The 20,038-nt window shown below is 38.1% G+C and overlaps 1 long non-coding RNA gene across 1 annotated transcript; it reads right to left on the reverse strand.

Annotated features, from left to right (window-relative positions):
* Positions 1-2,024: 2,024 nt before the first annotated feature.
* LOC132269558 (uncharacterized) lies at positions 2,025-10,852 on the reverse strand. The gene is made up of 5 exons (XR_009469527.1): positions 10,833-10,852; positions 10,490-10,561; positions 10,313-10,375; positions 2,765-3,145; positions 2,025-2,063 (listed from the first exon to the last, which is right to left on the reverse strand). It is a non-coding gene; the product is annotated as an uncharacterized LOC132269558 (long non-coding RNA).
* Between the last annotated feature and the right edge of the window lie 9,186 nt (positions 10,853-20,038).

Consider the following 20,038-nt stretch of genomic DNA (forward strand, 5'->3'; position numbering starts at 1 on the left):
GTACAAAAGAGTTTATGCTGATAGAGATACAAACATATGGTTAAATGAGTAATCTGGCAAAAACAAATTTCAAATGGGTAAAAAATGGGATTTTAATCAAATCCCATTTTATAATCCGTTGATCCGAAAAACACAAATATTGCTAAAACCAAAATCAACATTTGGTAATGTTCATTTATTCCTCGAATTTTGTAGACAAGAAACAAGAAATAAGTTTGATAGCTCAATTCCTATGATCAAAATGAGAGAAAAAAAGGGAGAGAGACACAAACTCGCAACAAAGTGAACAAGAAGCGTACAAGTTTCGAAATAAATTGGAAACATTACCAAACGACCACTTCAAATTATTACTCTTAAAAAATGTTAGGGCAAACTAGAATGACCTCCCCTAAGGTTTGGACTAATTACAATTGAACATGAGGTTTGCTATTTTTTTGCAATATATCCCCTTGAAGTTTACTATTTTTTGCAAAGACCTCCCTTATGTACAAAATTCAATCATTTTTGTCATAAAATTTGGTTGAAGTGACTAAAGCACCCATCAACTAAGTTTAAAAGACCATATTACCCTTATAATGTTATGAAATAACCAAAAAAAACCATGTGTGGACCAAACTACCCCTTAATTAGGGATTTTCATAATACTAAATTAATACATTTAAAAAAGAGGCCACCACCACTCCACCGGCAGCCACCATCACTGCCAAACAAACCCACAATGGCTGGTCTTATATAAAATTATATATATATATATATATCACCACCACCACCACTTCTACCACCATTATCACCAACCAATCGGACCCACAACAAACCCAATTGCACCCATGACAAACCCAATTGAACCTAGAGGAACCCCAAGTCAAACCTGAAAGATTCGTGATCGCCATCCATGGCTATCTTCGGTATCAACCACAACAACCAATCAAAGACCGATAGAAGGAAATTCATACATCGGCCTACACTGAATGGAAAAGCGATCGAAGGATGTAATCATCAGTGGCGGCCAGAATTTGAGCAGCGTGGAGGTGGAATCGATTCTGTATAAGGACCCGGCGGTGAGTGAACGACGACTGCTTTTCTGGTGAAGTCAGAGTATGGTGTCTTAGCTGGTGTTTGGGTTTCTGATTGAACCAAACACACACCCCTTGGCCAAACCCTAGAAAAAATTTCACAAATCAACGAGAAAAACAAGTTTGGATTTTATTTTGTGAAGGGAAAATGGGTGCCGGCAGACAATCGCACCAAACCCAGTCCTCAATTGGCTGCCACAGACGACGGCCACTGATTCGAACACGTCTGGAGCTCCATTTTCGAGGGTTGAGAGAGTCACAACACCCATACTATGGACAAATTGAGATGGGTCGAGACCTTAGTTACAGCAACAGAGAAATGGAGAGAGAAGTAGTTGAGGTAACCATTAAAGTCGCCGGAGTAGTGGAGGAGAGAGAGAAAGAGCAGCGTCGGAGAGGTGGTGTTTGGATTCTATTAAAACAGTGTTTGAATTTTGTTAGGTTAATTCAAATGATTTTTGGATTCTATTAAAACAGTGATTGTTTAGTTTGTACGATGTTGTGTTTTCAGTGAAATTCTTCAGTTTGATTTGGTGTCGACGGTGGTTGTGGGGGTGATGATGGTGGCGGTGGGTAGTGGGTGGTGGTGGTAGCGGGAAGGGGCTGGTTGACGAAGTGCAAGAATTGGGTTGCAAGTTTAAGGGACAAAATAGTCCTTTGATATTTTTAGATATTTTGATTATTTTTAACAATTATAGTAACGAGGGTAGATAAGTAAATTCATCACAAAATCTGACAGGGGGCCGTTGCAAAAAAATAGCAAACCTCATATTTAGTTGCATATAGTCCAAACCTTAGAAGAGGTCATTGCAGTTTATCCAAAATGTTACATGGCATACAAGTTTGGAAATAAATTGGAAACATTACCAAACCCCTATGTGTTTTTTTTTCTCTCTCCAAAGTCAAATTCTCTCTTGAAAAATGTTCCACGTAAATGTCAAATGAATGTCCTTGGCATTAATTAAGGCACTGAATAGAATAACCTATTACCTATGAAGCACGGACACTCCTCTCAGGGGTTCCGTACCCGTGTCAGATACTTTTTGGACACCGACACCCGTGTTCGAGACTCGGACACATGTCCGACATTTTTATAAAGTGTCCAAATATTATTTTTTATTGGATACGCGTGTCCGAGGTTCGGACACACGGTTCGACACTTTTGCAAGACAAAATTTATTTTCTCACTCCTCTCAGTCTCTCATATTCTTCAATTATTTCTCTTCATGAACAAGATATATATATATATATATATATATATATATATATATATATATATATATATAAGTTACATGAACAAAACTTTGTGAAAGACTGAAAGTATACATGTTTATTCATATACATATTTAGTTCATTATAGTTATGTCTCTTCTGCACATCTTCGTTTGGAATTTGGATCAACTTTATTTTTTTTTTATTTTCTGTTTTGTCTTGTCTATATTTTTCTTATAACAGAGATGAAATTATTGAAATTAATTCTGTTATTTGTTGTTATTTTATTTATCTGTACAAGATTCTAGTAATTATATTTTGAATATATAATTATATATATATATATATATATATAATTTTATAGGCGTATCCCCGCCGTGTCCGTGTCCTATTTTTTTGAAATTTGTCGTATCGCCGTATCCGTGTCGTGTCGTACCCGTGTCCCGTATTCGTATCCGTACTTCATAGCCTATTATTACCTTTGAACATTTCATTCCTTCTCCCTCGTCTCAAAGTGGCAGTTTAAACTACAAATACTTGAAAAAGACAATGGAAAGGGAGGGGCAGACCCAACAAAAGTTGAACCCATCTCTCGAATGACTCACAAAAACAACTTGATGCTATCAGTCTTCTAATGACCTCACAAATGATAGGCTCACTGAAACAACTTGCAGCAATATTACAGATAATTTAATCCCAAAAAAGTTGAAGCAAAGTAGCACGAGTTAAAACACAGGCCTGCTGAAATATTGTTACTCCAAAACAATGAACTCCACACAAACAAGCAAAGGAACCCCTAATTAAGCTCCCACATGTTGAACCTCAGTCTCCAATGCCGAAAATATATTTTTTCTTGCAAGCTGACACAGTCGAAATGAAAATAAAATGAGCATCAGACTAAAATATTGGAGGGCGGGAGTCAGATCTCTTACTGATATTAACACACACACAAAAAAAAAAAAAAAAAAAAAAAAAAAAAACAAAAAAAAACAAAAAAACAAAAAGAAGAAGAAGAAGAAGAAGAAGAAGAAGAATTTATAATTCATATTGACCATTCAATTCTCTAATTACGAACTATAAGTATATAAAGCGAGAAGCTGGGAGTTCGAAAATAAATAAACCAGTGCTTCCACCTTCACCACCTTAGAGTCTCTATACAGAACAGAAGAGAAAAATCCATTAGCGGCCAACAAAACAGGTCTAACATGGTGACTTATGCATATAGCTTTTAGGGTAAAATATATTTGACTTTCCGAATTGTCTGAATTAAATTTTTCCCCTTGGGATTTACATTGCAACACTCGCTGCTAATCTTTACATTGCTCCTATATTGATTCCCTTAAAGTATACTTGCTAAAGGAGACATGAACAGTGCATCTCTCTCAATGACACTTAATTCATATATTGACCATTTAACCCTTTAATGAACTAACAATTAGTTGTTTACTCGAAGATAGATATAAAGAAAGAAGCTGGGAGTTCGAAAATAAATAAACTAGAATATGGCAACCATGGATAAAAGCGTTTAGAAATAACTCCGTTCAAAACATCCCTCGATCTCAAAGCAAAGACCTTAGCTATTAGCCTATACATACACCCCACCAAACTAATAGGTCTGAAGTCCTTAACATCAGAAGTTCCAGCCTTCTTAGGGATAAAATAACCATTAAAAGACATCCCAAGCCACCTACGAGAATGGAAATCATGGAAGGTGCCCATCACTTATCCCCTAACCCCACCCCAGCTCTCCAAAAGGAACCTCATAGTGATACCATGGTTACCATCCGAACCCGAGATTTTATCACCGTAACAACTCTTTAGACTCTTCGACACTTCCTCTTCAAAAAAAAAAAAAAAAAAAAACAAACAAACAAACAAAAAAGGAACCTCAAGCCCATCCTTATCCGTCGCTGAAATTGAATCAAAATGTAGACCGCCAAGTTGGGGTAATAAAAGGCAACCCCCTTGCATACCTCCTCCCCTACACAACTCCACCCCATCTACACGTATCCACCAGATGTGATTGCCCCTCTTTTGGGCGTCGGCAAGCTTGTGGAAGAACCTCGTGTTACGATCACCCTCATTGAGTCATAAGGCCAGAGATTACGGTCACAAAATCTCCTCCAAAATAGCAGCAATATGAGCAATCTTGACAATGCGCTCTCTGACGCCTCTAAGCTTTCTCAATAACGACCATCCCTTGCAAAAGACTGATATATACAATCTCATAAAGGGCCATGTCCATCCTCCACTCCGGATTGCCAAACACCTCCATATTCCACCTTTTAATCTCAACCTTCAAGTACCGAAGCTTCCCCACCAAAGCAAAACTCTGTGTGCCAACCACCAAAGCCTTCTCCCACCAAGCCGGACTCTCCCTTGGAAATCCTCTGCTCTAAGCCACATATTCTCAAAAAATCTAAAAGGAGTGTTCCGAGATCTAAAACCGCCACAATCCAAAACCAACATAATATGACTGGTGGACAATCTAGCCAAAGCCTCCAGCACCACATCCGGGTACCTCTCCTCCCAGTCCCCATAAACCAAGAAAATACCCAATGGAGAGTATAGAAGACTCCCTGGCATTAAACTAAGTAAAAGTCGCAACCCCCCATCTGTCTGCAAATCAGTAAGATAATGACAGTCAACAAACTCCAAAAACTACTCCAAAGCTAAAGAATATCTCCCTCCTGTAAATCTCTCCGTTGGGGATCTAACGACGTTGAAATCTCCACCCACCCACCACGGAAGGGACCACAACCCCCTCAATAAACCGAGCTCCTCCTAAAGCAAATTTCTCTCCCCATCATCCACCAGGCCATACACTCCTAAGAAAGCCCATCTAAAGCCATCCTCCTCCACAACAAAGGCATAAGAAATAGAAAAGCTCCCTCTCCAACCAAACGTCCAGCCCCGATACCCATCTCTTGTCCAAATGATGAGAACGCCCCAGGAAGTCCCCATCGCATAAATGCCTCACACTCAATGAACCCCCCCACCCTAAGACTCCAAACCACCCTATCCGAAATGGAAGCAAACTTCGTCTCTTGCAAACAAACCACATGATACCCACACTTCCTCACCATCAACTTCACCACCTTCCTCTTATCCAGATCATTGAGACATGGATGTTCCAAGATATAATTCGAAACTTCGTAAGGAAATAATGGCATTCGCGTCCCCCATTTTCTCCCCCCATCCTAAGACTCCAAACCGCCCTATCCGAAATGGAAGCAAACTTCGTCTCTTGCAAACAAACCACGTGATACCCACACTTACCCACACTTCCTCACTATCAACTTCACCACCTTCCTCTTATCCGGATCATTGAGACCACGGATGTTCCATGATATAATTCGAAACTTCGTAAGGAAACAATGAAATTCCCCTCCCCCATTTTCTCCCTCTGCCCCCCCTCACTTCCCCTCTCCCTCACCATCACATCCTTCCCCTCATAATTAACATAAGAAATGAGGTTTCTCACCTCCCTCTCCCCCTTCCAAGAAGAAGAATTTTTCTTTCTTCAACCCCCACCTTATCCCACCCCACCCACTTTAAATTCCTTAGTTGTGTTCTCCCTTGAATGGAATGAGTCGAGCTAAACCAAGAGAATTAGGAGACCAATATCAAAGTACCTAAGAAAACAGCTACCATTTTCGTTTCGGGCAGAGCTTGCCCTTAATAAAAGAGTACAGAGAAGACAAGCATGGATGGCTTCGACACGTGTTGGCTAGCGTACCCCATTAGGCTTCTTCAACTTCACATCCCTACCCCAACCATCGCTTGAAGAATCCACAAAGCCTGCTCTATATTGCCTTTAAAAGAAATTCCCAAAGGATGGCTTGTCACACCAATGTTCTCCTTACCTAGATCACCAACTCCCTGCTCAATAGTGCCCACCCCCATCTTTTCCAATTGCACCACAGCCAATTTAGGTCAACCACACCTAAATCTGAAAATTCCTTCCCCTCCAATGGCATAACATTGAGAGTTCAATCGCTCAAATCTAGGGTTGGCAATTCGTGTTTGTTGACAGGTTAAACCGAACACGACCCGTTTAATAATCGTGTTAGGGACACTCAACACTATGCCGATCTGTTTATTAAACGGGCTACACGTGTTAACCTATTTAATGACCTACTTGTCAAAACCAGATATTATATTATTTATAATCCTCAATCAAAAACATTTAAGTCTCAATGCAATCAAATAACTAAATAATCTCTAGTTCATAAGATAGTAAATTAAAGACACAAGTTTAGATAGTTATTACAGGACACAATTCATAATGACAGCTAAGGAGTTAAAGTATATTTTTAAGGTATATGTTGAAATGATCTAATTGTCCATAATTAAATAGGTATAAACGAGTTACACAGATTGAACCCCTCAACCCTAACACGACATGAATAATTAATCGGGTTAATCATGTCAAACAATTTACAACCCAAACCCGTTTAAGGTCAACCCAAACTTTTTTTTATCTCATGTTGTGTTCAAGTCGTGTTGGCGGGTCATGCCAAACTTTGCCATCCTTACTCTGCTCCCTCACCACACTACCCTCACCACATCCTAACCCTTGCTCCGACCCATCAAACGCCAACCAGTCAATGTTATTGTCCCCAACTCCCACCAACTGGTCATCCTGAGAATCTGGAGCTTTGCATAGCATATCATCATTCAACTCCCTACATTTTTTAACTTACTTACCAACATAGTTGTTGAATCGTCACTATGAGTGAATCAGAATGTATCTCCCAACACAAACAATCATCTTCTCTGGGACACCACCAATACAACCATAATATGCCTTCGAAAAACCCAAAACATACTTTCCACTAGACCTAGATAACATGGATTGGCAAACAAGGAGCAAATCCCTTATCCCTTCAGTTCTAGATCTCAGACGAGTGACCCAATCCCCACTGGAAGAATATGAAGCACTGCATGCGAGGTCGAGAAGCTTACCCGCGTCGTCACGTGATGGAGCATCATTAATAGCACGCCACTTCGAATTCTCTACTCGCAACCACTTGCAACGATGACAAAGCTTGAATTAGGGATGGCAATATTTGACATGACACGCTAACACGACACGAGATAAGCGGGTTTGGGTTTGGGCTAATCGTGTTCGTGTCATAATCGTGTCGACACGGATTGACCCGCTAACTAAACGTGTCGTGTTCGTGTTTGACCCTATAAACACGATTATGACACGATTAACTAAACGTGTCGTGTTCGTGTCAAAAATGACCCATTTAGCAAAACGTGTAAAATAAATATATCGTATTCGTGTCAAAAATGACTTAAATGTGTCTTTTCATGTTATGTCAAGTCTTGACCCATTTATTAAACAGGTTATGCGTGTAGTGTCGTGTTACGCGTATAATAATTGTGTCGTATTCGTGTCAAGGGTCTTAGGCACGATTAATAATCGTGTCGTGTTCGTGTCAACCCTAATCGTGTCCGTGTCATAATCGTGTCGATACGAACACGACACGCTAACACGAATTGCCACCCCTAGCTTGAATCGAGAATGGGCTTTAGCTCAATTCTCATCCACAAACACAGACTGGTATGAGTTAGCAAAAATAGAGCCCTAGGAGTGGCAAATTATGACACGACACAACAACCCGACACTAACACGACACGAGTTAAAAGGGTTTGGGTTTAGCATAAACGGGTTTGGGTCATCAAAGGGTCGACAAGATTAACCCGTTTATTTAACCGTGTCGGGTTAGGGTTGAGGGGTTCAACCCGTGTAACCCGTTTATGACCCATTTAACTTAACATGTTATAATCATGAATATAACTTATGTAATATGTTACCTGTTTAAACCCAATTACTATGGATAGTTAAGTCATTTCAATATGAACCTTATCTATGCCTTATGATTTTTCTTTTTATTTTGAATATTTTGGTTAATTATGACAATTTTTTCTATTATTTAGTATTTGATTAAATATTAAATGTCTCGTTTTAATAAACAGGTCATTAAATGGGTTAACACGATTACCTGTTTAATAAATGGGTTGGTTAATGTTGAGATTCTTGACAGGATTATTAAATGAGTTGGGTTTAGGTTTACCTATTTAGTATAATACTCTTACATCGACACGACATGAACACAACCCACGAACACGAATTACCCCCCCCCCCCCTTACAAAGCCCTAAGAAAGTGATCCAGCTCTTCTTGCCCCATCCGTGCGACCCAACCCGATTTCAGGACTGTATCATTACATAAGGTTTGTAGTGGCCCAAATGTGTTGAACCTGGTCCATCCAAAAAATGAGTACGAGCCCTTCAAGAAAATCCTAATTTCAGTTCTTCTAATTATTCAAAAAGAAAACAAAATTCATAAATACATGCGTATATATACAGAGAGAAATAGATTGATGGGCCTAAATTTCGAATGATTCAACCTTGGTGTTTGTTATCTTTTGCAAATGATCCCAAATTTTTTTTTTTTTTTTACAAAAAAAAAAAAAAAAAAACGGAACTTAGAAAGATAGGGATGATCCGTTTAGCAACTTTACACTTCTGGATGAATACCACACATGCTCCGAAGCCTTTCTTTCGCAGGCTTCTTCTTCCCCATCCACTCTTGAATCCCTTTAACACATACAACAATATATATACATATATAATTCTCTTGAATCCTCTTTTATATGTCTTCTCACGGGTCGTTAGGGGAGTTTTCAATCACTAAACTAGATGCAACTTTATATTCAAAATGGTTGATGGAGTTTCGATTATGCAAGCAAGGTTATATTTGTCACCACACATATTAAGTAACGGTAAATATGTAATACATTCCATTGAAGGGTAATTTTGGCATTACATAAAAATATGATCCAACGGAGCTAACGACCCACTAGCGGAACGGACCAAGTTATGACTTTTCCAAACCTCTAGGGAGATTGACCACAATTTTGACCCAACCTTAATCTGAGGGTGAAAAGTGAGTCCCTCAAAGGGTTTGAGGGTAATTTACCGTATACTTTAATATACATATAAACATAATACTACATACATTCATATATAAGGAAATATAAATATGTATATATATGTATATATATATCCTCCACTAGTGCCCGCCACCACAACCAGTACCTCCCACTGCTACCGATATCTCTTCTTTGTTTTCCCCTTTGTCTTCGTTACCAAGCTATATAAATATATACCCACACATTATTGTAAACACAAAATATATATATATATATATATATATATATATATATATATATATATATATTGTGAATGGCAATGGCAAAATCCTCGCATTCCAATTTCAACAATCCAATCCACTATTAGAGGCATCATTATCTTGCCACTACTGCTAGAAAAGGGGTAAATTGTAGTGAGTGATCGTCAAAGATGGTATCAGCTAACATTCTAAAAGGTGGTGAAGCTCTCCTCCTTTTTGCTTCAATCGTGATGGCGGCACTGGTGGTGGTCCTGGCAACCCTCATCCCTACTTTCCGCGTTTCATTCCCACGTAAAGGGTAACTAGAATGGTGGTGCAGAGAGAGAGAGACTAGAATGGTGGTGCAGAGAGAGAGAGAGAGGCGATGATAGGGTGAGCAATGGTTGTAGTACTAAATAGAAATATGTATATACATATATATATATGTGTGTGTGTGTGTGTGCGCGCGCGCGCGCCTCTGGGTGTGTAATGTAGTTAAAATGTTCATTTCATAAACTTAGTTGGGCCATTTACGTCATTTTACTTCATATAAGGGTATTTTTGGAACTTAAAATTTACCCCTTTGAATGACCTAGTTGATTGACGTCGGGTGGTTAGGATGATTTTGTAAAACCTCAACAGAGGTTGACCACAATCTTTCAACAAGTTTCTTCTGAAGAAAATTTCGAAAAACCTCTCAAGTGTATTTTACCCTAAATTCTGATATCCGCAAGCCTTCAATCAGCCAAGACATAAAGTTTATAAAGGTAACACAACATATAGTACTTGTAACCAAACAAAAATGGAACATATAGCAGGGTTAACCTAGTTGTGTTTACCTCTGGTAATCCTAAAGCCTTGAGATCATCATTAGTTATGTGTACCAGAGCGGCCATATCAATCTGCAGAAAGAGCATAAGGCCTCAAAACAATGAAGGAATTCTTAAGGTAATGGTAAAACCAAAGCCAGTACATAAAATTGCAGTAAACAAAGGAAGGCTATAAAATTCACGCACTTCCTCATTTTCGAATATCATTAAATATTTGTCAAGACCCAGACGCTGCAGGAAACCATACACCGATTCAACCTGCACAAAATATGTACCACTTGTAAGTACGAAAACACACCACAGATTATGTATTTTCCTTTTATTTATATTTAATTTTTATAAAAAGTCTTTAGCTAAGATGGTGTAATGTAATTGCATAACACCCTAAAAAATTAGGACATAATTCTTTGTAAAAGTAGTAAAATGCAACTACGGAAGAAATATTTTGAAAAATGGAAAACAGCATGATTTGGGCAATTCTAGAAACTGAGTCTGAGCAGCCGACTCTTTTTCTAGCAGGTTGACTGACCTCAGGAGCAGACACCGGCATTGGTACTGGACATGGTGAAATGAGATCCTCAGACGGAACCTTGGGACCTCCTGAAATAAAACCCTTTCCACTTTGAGTTCTGTGCTGAAAAATCCAACACTAGAGCTATGAAGTAAAATGTACCTACAACTATACAAGCCATGGACATTCAATCAATGTACTATGTACAAAAGGCTCCATTATATTATTATTTTGTTATTTATAATTACAACAGACATATATATATATAAGTCAAATAGAATCATAGCTGCAGCCTTTAGATGAATGCAACTATACATCAAACCATACTTGTCCAGAAATCAATCTTGGAAGCAACTTTACTCCCCCTGCAAAACAAATGACATTGAGTCAAATAAAATAAAATAATAAATGACAGATGGCTTTGTGCCTCAACATATAATGGCACTACACCTTACATACTAAGGAAACAAAATGTAGAAAAAGGGAAGTGCATCTACGAGATTTTGTTACTTAATGGTTCACAACCGTAGAACAGGCATAATTTACATATGTATTGCTCAATTCATACAGATCCTTATGACCCAAATATAAACGTCATGCTTATTAGAGTTCCAAAAGGAATACGTACGATACAGAAAAAGAACACACCACGAGATAAACACCAATTGCTACGACAAATGCAGTGAACCCAGTGTTGTTAAGGTGCACCTAGGCTCGAGGCTCAGGTTTAGAACCTGTTGTCATTCCAGGCTCACGGATGTTTACTAGGTGCACGCCTTGGTTGTACCTCATCCTGTTTGTCAGACGCGCCTCACTGGTGTTTTTTAAAAAAACATATATGATTATTCTATTTCTTAAGCCAAAAAGGATACTTTGGCAACTTAATAAACAAATAAGAAAGCACAAGCATACGAGAGAAGGAACTTTTGTTCAAAAGAATAAACAAATAAGAAAGCCCAAGAGTTAAAGTGTTAACCGAACAAAGAGAGTGAGACTATGAGACGAATGACGAAGCGCTAGTTGCAGATATGAATGACGAAGCCACGTCAATTCTTTCTTCTTCTTCTCTCTCTTCTCCTCTACTTCTCTCTCCTCTCTTCTTATTTTTGTTTAATCTCTCTCTTCGTCTAGTTCTCTTCTCACTCTATCTTTTGTTTTTTTGTCTGTGTTTTTTCTTTTTTATTAACAGATTTATTTCTTTTTGTGCTCTATTTTGCCATTCAAAAAAAAAAAAAAAAAATTTGCTTTGCCTTTCAAGAAAACAAACTTGTGCTCTGTTTTATAATTTTTAGATGCTTGTATAGTTGATGGATTTACTTTTTATATTTGATATGAATTTTTAGAATATTGATATGACTTGTGAGATATGAATGGTTTTATAGTAGTTTAAATTTTCAATTGTGCGTCTCACTTCACTCAGGCGCGCGCCTCGCCGTGAGCCTCGCGCCTAGGCTCCAAAGGACCTCTAGCACCTTGGTGCGCCTTGGGCCTTTAATAACACTGAGCGAACCAAGAACAAATCGCGAAAAAAAAATTAAACAAGCCACCCACGGTGAAGATCTAATAGAAGATTTCAATATGCAAAAATCAGGAGATTACGAGTTTCAACCCCCAAATCCTATCTCTCACCCTCACTCTTTTTCATGCTGTTTCCAGTGTCTCAATCCATCCAACTCAAAACCTTAAATGCCCTTATATACGGGGCTACGAGAATGTACACGACAAGAAGCAAAAAAATACAGGTCAAAAAATTTTACAAAGCACACTTAGCCGTAACAAAAGTCGGGCCACAACATCATAGCAGCAATATTTGGGAATTTGCTACTAAAATTACATTTCTTTGAATGAAAGATATCAATGGAAAAACATAGCCTAATAAAGATTCATGGGAGAAAGGGTATCACAGGTTTCCAGCTTCATTTCTTTCAATAATTCCTAAACTTTATTCGTGTTTTTATTTCATCTTCTTACCCCTTAACAACCATATATAAATATGCAAAGACATATAGAACATTGCCACTTTCCCTGTTTCTTATTTTGCATTACAAAAAAACATAAACTGAATGTAAGACATTTCCCTTGATAATTAGATAATATAAATTTAGGTTCCTCTCAACAAATCAATCAACTTAATAATTTTTGTCAGGGCTGGTAAATACAACAAACCAAAAACTCTCAATACACTATATTATAATGCTACGTTTGGTGTGCAGTAATGGAATGGAATGGAATGCAAGTGGAAATGGAATGAGAATGGGAATGGAATGGTCATTCTATTGTTTGGTTGTAAATATGAAATGCGTAGGAATGGAATGATAATAACCATTCTAGTGTTTGGTTGGACCAAATTAAAATTTAGAATGGAATAAATTTTTAATTGAATTCTCCAAAATATCCCTCTCAGTAACAAATATATTAAATTAAATAAAATTAACAAAATGATATTCTTTAATAATTTTTTAAAAATAAATGGTGGCAGTGGCGGTGGTAGATAGTGGAAAGCAGTAGAAGTGTAGGTGGTGGTGTTGGAAGGCGGCGGTGACAATGGTGGAAATTGGTGGCAGCAGTGGTGGTGGAAGGTGGCAGTGGTATTGGTGGAAGGCAGTGGCAGTAGTGTGGTGGTTGCGGTGGAAGGAGATAGTGGTGTGGCGGTGGTGGTGGAAGTGGCGGAACGAAGTGGAAGTGGCGGTGGTGGAAGGTGGTGGTAGTGGTGATGATGGAAGGTGGTAGAAGGCGATGGTGGTGGTGAAAGGCGATGGCGGTGGCGATGGTGGTGGTGAAAGGCGGCGGCGGCAGTAGCGGTGGTGGTGAAAGGTGGAAGGTGGCGGTGGTGGTGTAGGGTTGTGGCGGTGACGGTGGCGGTGGCGGTGGTGGTGGTAGTGAAAGGCAGTAGCAATGGTGGTGGTAAAAGGTGGTGGCAGTGGTGAAAGGTGGTGGCTGTGGTGAAAGGCAATGGTGGCGGTGGTGGTTGCGGCAAACGGTGGCGGTAGAGGTGGTGAAAGGCGGTGGCGGTGGTGGTGGTCGAAAGTGGTGGGCGATGGTAAAAGTCAGTGGTGGTAGAAAGCAGTGGTAGTGGTGGTGGTGAAAGGCGGAGATGATTGTGGTGGAAAGTAATGGTGGTTTTTGGACTTGGAATATGAGGGTGTTTTGGGAAGTCAATTTTTTAAAATAAATTACTTGGGAATGGAATGGTCATTCCATAGGTTTAGTTGTGGAATGGATTTTCATTCCCAGGAATGGATTATCATTCCAATGGAATGGCCATTCCCACTTTAAGTTGCATACCAAACAAAGGAATGGTTGAAATGGGCATTCCATTCCATTCCATTCCTGCACACCAAACGTAGCCTAAGGGTTAAGTGTGCAACCAAAACTTGCCTTTGATATAATCAAGAATCAAATACACCCTTCCAACATTTAAATCTCTTCATCATGGAAACTTACTCCTGTTCTAAAGCCTTGTGGCACAAGAACTGTCTACATAAACCCATACATAAGGAAACCATGCTCATAATTACCTTACAAGAGAAACAACGTAGCAATATTTGAGTAATCAGCTTACCATGTTTAACACAAAATGAATGGTCAAACAAAAAGAATAAATCCCGTCAAGTGCACATTTTAAAAAGGATAACAGATGTTTTTATTTTTATTTAGGGTTTATTTAATAAATGACAAGTTATTTTTACTATATTGCAAATGCGACCGTATTAAAATAGTATGTGACTGAAAGAGCTAATAATCAAAAATAATTACCAAAAAAGAAAAAATACTTTTTCGGTCCAAATTGGCCTTATCTATTTTAAAATTTCCATCCACATCCTCTCTATACTCTCTCTCTACCCCTCCTTTCGACAATATGGAGACGAAGTGGTAGAGAACAATGGCAGCAACCTTTTAAGTATTTGAAAGGCATGGCAAGGAGGGTTCTAAGTCTCAAACCTTAATTTGGCACATGCAAGATAATGCCAGTCCACTTGGAGTCTTGCATAATTAGAGGGTTTGGTCAAATTGCATAATTTTGGAAAATTGCATCAATTATGGTGAAATTGCATTGTTTTGGTAAATTGCATCAATTAAGTTATTTTTTACTTTATTATGCTAGAGTCGAATTTTGATCACTACAATTGTAGGGTAATCCAAGGGTCATCAGTTATTATAAAAAGGATACTATGTAATTCTGATTACGAGGTCAATGAATGAATAAAAATATCTTGCTGGAAAATATGGCTTCAAACTTCTTCTCTTTCCAACTTTCTCTCTCTAAACATCTCTACTCGAACCCTAATTTGAAGTCTGTAATTCCGAAACTATTTTCATTTCTCTGATTCAAAACCCTAATTTTGTGAATCAATAGATGGGTTTACAGATGTAGATGACAAAGCTCTGTTTGGAGGTGATTTAAAATTGGTCTTCTTTCACTTTCTTCTGCAGCTATAATATATATATATAAGCACTTATATATATGGACGGTAGTGGTGGTGGTTGGTTGGAGTGGTGGCGGTGGCGGTGGGAGGTGGTGATGGTGAAGCATGGTGGTGCTTTCTTTTTCTTTCTCCTGCAATTACAATATCTATATGTGTGTGTGTGTGTGTGTGTACACGTGCTAGTTACTAGAATATGAACTTTGGTACGCACTCAAATCTCACTGGAGTTCCCAATTTTTATTTGTTTGATGCTCCAACAAGCTATCAAAGCTGTTGGTAGAGAACAGTGGCAGCAAGTAGAAAACAGTGGCGCCTTTTAAAGTGTGTAAAAGGCGTGGCAAGGATGATTGATTACCTCAATTATGGGGGATCCTAGAGTCAAATTTTGATTACCTCAATTATGGGGTAATCCAAGGGTTACTGCATTCACAGAATGTTATAGAAGGGAGAGAATATAATCTTGGGAGGCAATCCGTGAATGAATAAAAATGCCTTTGAACTTTTCTTTGTGAGTGATTCACAAGATATGAGAGTGTGATGCCTAGACCATGTTGGTGTGATTCTAATAGGTGTCAGAGTCTAAGTAGACATTATGTTTACTCGATCAGGCAATGAAAGATTAAATAATTATCAGAAGACTGAGTTGTTACAAATTCTAGAACAACTTAAGTGACGGAATACTAGATGCAGTGAGATAGGTTCTCACAAATAGACCTAAATCTCGTGAGTCCTTACAGCAGTTGACTGAGACTGATAATGTCGCAGTTCTTTGGGTCCTTAGGGACCGTTTGGGAAGTGTTGTGTAGTGTACTATTTTGTTTTAGCCTAAAACAGAACAAGTGCTTGGTAGTGTGGTGTTCTGAAATGAGAACAAAACATGTTTGGGACAAAAATTTGGAGTGAGTATTTTGGAATAGAAATTATTATTATTTTTTTTTTGGATGATTAAATTAAATTAATTACAGAACTTGATTAGTTTGCAAAACAAGAATTAGAGAGCTTGATTAGTTGATTTAGAAAAAATATGGATTTTGATTTTTTGATCAATCTGAAATCAACTCTTACCCTCTCTCTCTCTCTCTGTGCAACTGGAAACTACAAAATCTACAAGAATCAGAAGATCATAAAAAAATTTCACCAAATACGTTTTAGGAAAAAAATTAAAACAAAACCCATACACACAAGGAAAAGGAAACCCATACACACAAAAGGAAACCCATACACACTGGAAGAGCAGGCGATGGAAACTGAAAGATATGGGTTTTGATTTTTTGAACAATCTGAAATGATATGCCGATATGGGTTTTCAATCTGAAATGAAACCCATTCTTGTAGATTTTGTAGTTTGCAGTTGCAGAGAGGGAGAGAGAGGGCAACTGATTCTTGTAGATTTTGTAGTTTGCATTTACAGAGGGAGAGAGAGGGCAAGTTCAGAGTTTTTTTTATCTGAAATTAGGGCAATTTCAGAGTTGAGAACGAGAATAGAGATTGAGGCAATTGGGAGGCTGAAATGCTTTGCCGTGAAATCGCCACTGGAAGGTAATTAGGGAGGCGATTAGGGCAAGTTCAGAGTTGAGAACGAGAATAGAGATGGAGGCGGGTTTTGAACTTCTGATCCTTGTAGATTTTGTGTTTGCCGTTGCAAAGAGAGAGAGAGTGAGCAAGTTCCAAAGTTGAGAACGAGAATAGAGACGAAGGCGATTGGGAAGCTGAAATGATTTGCCCTAAAAAAAATTTATTATTATCCCCGCTACAGTGAAAAAAAGGGGGCCTGGAACAACATAGAACCCAAAATTGTTGTTCCAGCTTTTGGGCCAAATATTGAAAGTGTACTGCTACTGTTGGGAACAAAACAAGGCGGGACAAACATGTTGTGGACTCAAAATGGGTTACTGTAGCGGCCCGGGAGCATTACAGAACACTTGGGAACAAACGCCAAACAGGCCCTTAGGATCCCTATCTTGGCTTTAACTTAGGCCTCTGTGTATTCTTGGGACGCGTTCCCTTTTTGAAGGCTTTCTATACTACTTTACTTATCGAAAAAAAAAAAAAAAAAAAGATGATAGGGTCAAGCAATCCAGGGAAAAGGATTTTGACCATGCTATTACAAGTAGGGACAACTATATCAATACCAAGTCTGAGGGAGAAGATTTTACTGGTTTCAGTGATCAGGTTTCTGTACTACTTGCGGAATGGCACAAGATATTCAAACTTCATCATCGTTTTTCGAAAATGGAGCACTTATCTCTTATTCTAAAACTTTCGATGCTGTCCACATTGCCAAACCTTTTTTTCAAGAAGTTGTCCGGGCCGTCCGGCTACATGGGTTACACACCATTGTTTCTGATCGCAATCGGAAGTTTACGAGTTATTTTTGGCGCAAATTATGGAAGTTGCTGAAGACAAGGCTGAAATTTTCTTGTTCTTTTCACCCACATCCTGATGGCCAAACTGAGATTATTTCTTGCAGCTTGGGTGACTTGCTTTGTTGTTTTGGTCACCATATTCCTAGTTGGGACCAGAATATTCCTATAGCTTAATTTGCATATATCAGATCTGTAAACAAGACCACTGGGCGCAGCCACTTGGAACTTGTGACAGATTTGCTGCCTAGGAAGCCAATTGATTTAGTCCCTTTACCAATTGAGGCACACCCTAGTGTTGAAACTGATGCTTTTAGTAAGCATATTTTCGAAGGAATATTGCAATAAGTAATGAGAGTTACAAAGCACCAGCTGATTTGTAGCAAAAGTTTACTAAATTTCATGAAAGGAACATGGTTATGGTGCGAATAAGACCTGAATGTTATACAAAAGCTGCTTCCAGAAAATTTCATTCAAAGAGTGCTGGGCCACTGGCCCATACAAAATCTTCAACATGGGTATACGAAGTTCTCAAACATTTTTTGTTAAATGAAGAGGACGCCCACTTTTTTATTGTACTGGGATTCCCTTTAGTGAGTTCCACTATGTAGCTCCTTACCATTATGAGCAATTCCATCCCTTTAACTCGTTAGGGTCGAGTATAAACGGCGTGGCAAGGAGTGTTCTAAGGCTCAAGCCTTAATTTGGCACATGCTAGACAATGGGGGGGTCCACTTGGAGTCTTGCATAATTGGGGGGTTTGGTCAAATTTCATAATTATGGTAACTTGCATTAGTTAGTATTCTGATCAAATTGGTTGTTGATTGAACTATGTTGCAACGGAGGGACACCCGATTGATGGCGAAAAAGGGATAATCATTCAACACAAAGGGATGCACCAGAAGTTTTTTTTTTTCTTTTCATGTAAACGAAAATGAGTTTGTATTTTGGAGATTTAAAATTAAAAGAAAATGAGTCTATTTTTTTTTTATAAATTAAACGAATAAATTGGTATGTAAACAGAACCATTTGCAAATTGATCGAATTTACATCTCTATACAACATATATATATATATAAATATAGTGAGAGAAATTGATTTATAGTCTTCAACTTTTGTGCAAACATGTGATAGTTCAAAAGAGTTTTGTGCAATTTATCCTAAAATTTAAATTAATAAAAAAAAATTTATTACTTCTTTTTATAGAATAGATATTCTTTATTATAAAGTCATCCAAGATTGTTTTTTCAATTGAATTTGCATTAGGTTGATTATTATTTAAGTTCATAATGCAATATTATTAAGTAACTAAATCTTTCATAAATACATATTGTTATCGAAGTATTGACTCTAGAGAGGAGTGAATAGAGTCAATGACAAACAATGGACAATTTTCGCAATATAGAAAAGCAATTTCAAGCAAAGTACTTAACACAATTGTGTAATTATAAAGATATAAATAAGCAATTAAATAGCACAATTATAAGATAGATAAGGGAAGAGATATTGCAAACTATAACACGACGATTTTTGCGAGGTTCGAAAACTCCTACTCTTCGGCTCAAGACTCCTCTTGAGACTTTCCAATCACGGGTGGAGAACAAACCTTTACATGAAGCAACTCCTTGATTCGCTTTGCTAAGAGAACAACCTTTCCTCAGTCTTCCTTTGGGTCACACCAACCCGGTGGGTCAAACCAACCCTTTACAATTGATAGTAATAAGAATAATGAAGTACAAGAAATATCTCTTAAAGATTGACGTAAAAATTTAGCTCTTAACTAGAATATATATGAATATCTATGAAGCTCAAACTCTATAAATAAAATGAATGAGAGAAGATGAAGTATGTGAAGAATGTAAGCTCTTAAGAACTCAATACAATCTCTCAAGTGTATCATAGAGTAAAAACTCTATGAAGATTCAAACATGAGCAAAAGCCCTTTGAATCCTTACTAGAATCTCTCAAGATTAGTATATAAAAGAATGAGAGAGATGGGGAGAAAATGTGAGAACAAAAGCTCTCTTTTATGCCTAATGAGGTCTCTCAAATGTTGGCTCTCTTGCTTACCTACAATGTCCAAACATTCTATATTTATAGCCCCATTGAAGAATAAATCTGTTTAGGGGGCAATATAGTAAAGTCCTATAAGGTTCTATGGTCAAACTAGCCGTTATTTCAAATTTGTCTCTATGTCGATCGGCCGATGGTACACTTTCGTTAGGCCGAAAATACCTTGTCGGTTGGCTGATGCCTTTAACCTGAGAACTCTTTTACGTGAAACCCTTGTCGGTTGGCTGAACTCTCATGTTTGGTTGGCCGAAATGTCTCATTTGAAAACTCAACTCTCTGTTTTGTTAGTCAGCTGGCTGCCACATACTGGGCATTTTCACCAGTCGGCTAACAGATAAAAAATCTATCCTGACAATTCTAA

This window comes from Cornus florida, unplaced genomic scaffold (genome assembly GCF_030987335.1).
Source record: "Cornus florida cultivar Cherokee Brave unplaced genomic scaffold, ASM3098733v1 CherokeeBrave_3.0.0_Hap2_Chr08, whole genome shotgun sequence".
Taxonomy (NCBI): domain Eukaryota; kingdom Viridiplantae; phylum Streptophyta; class Magnoliopsida; order Cornales; family Cornaceae; genus Cornus; species Cornus florida.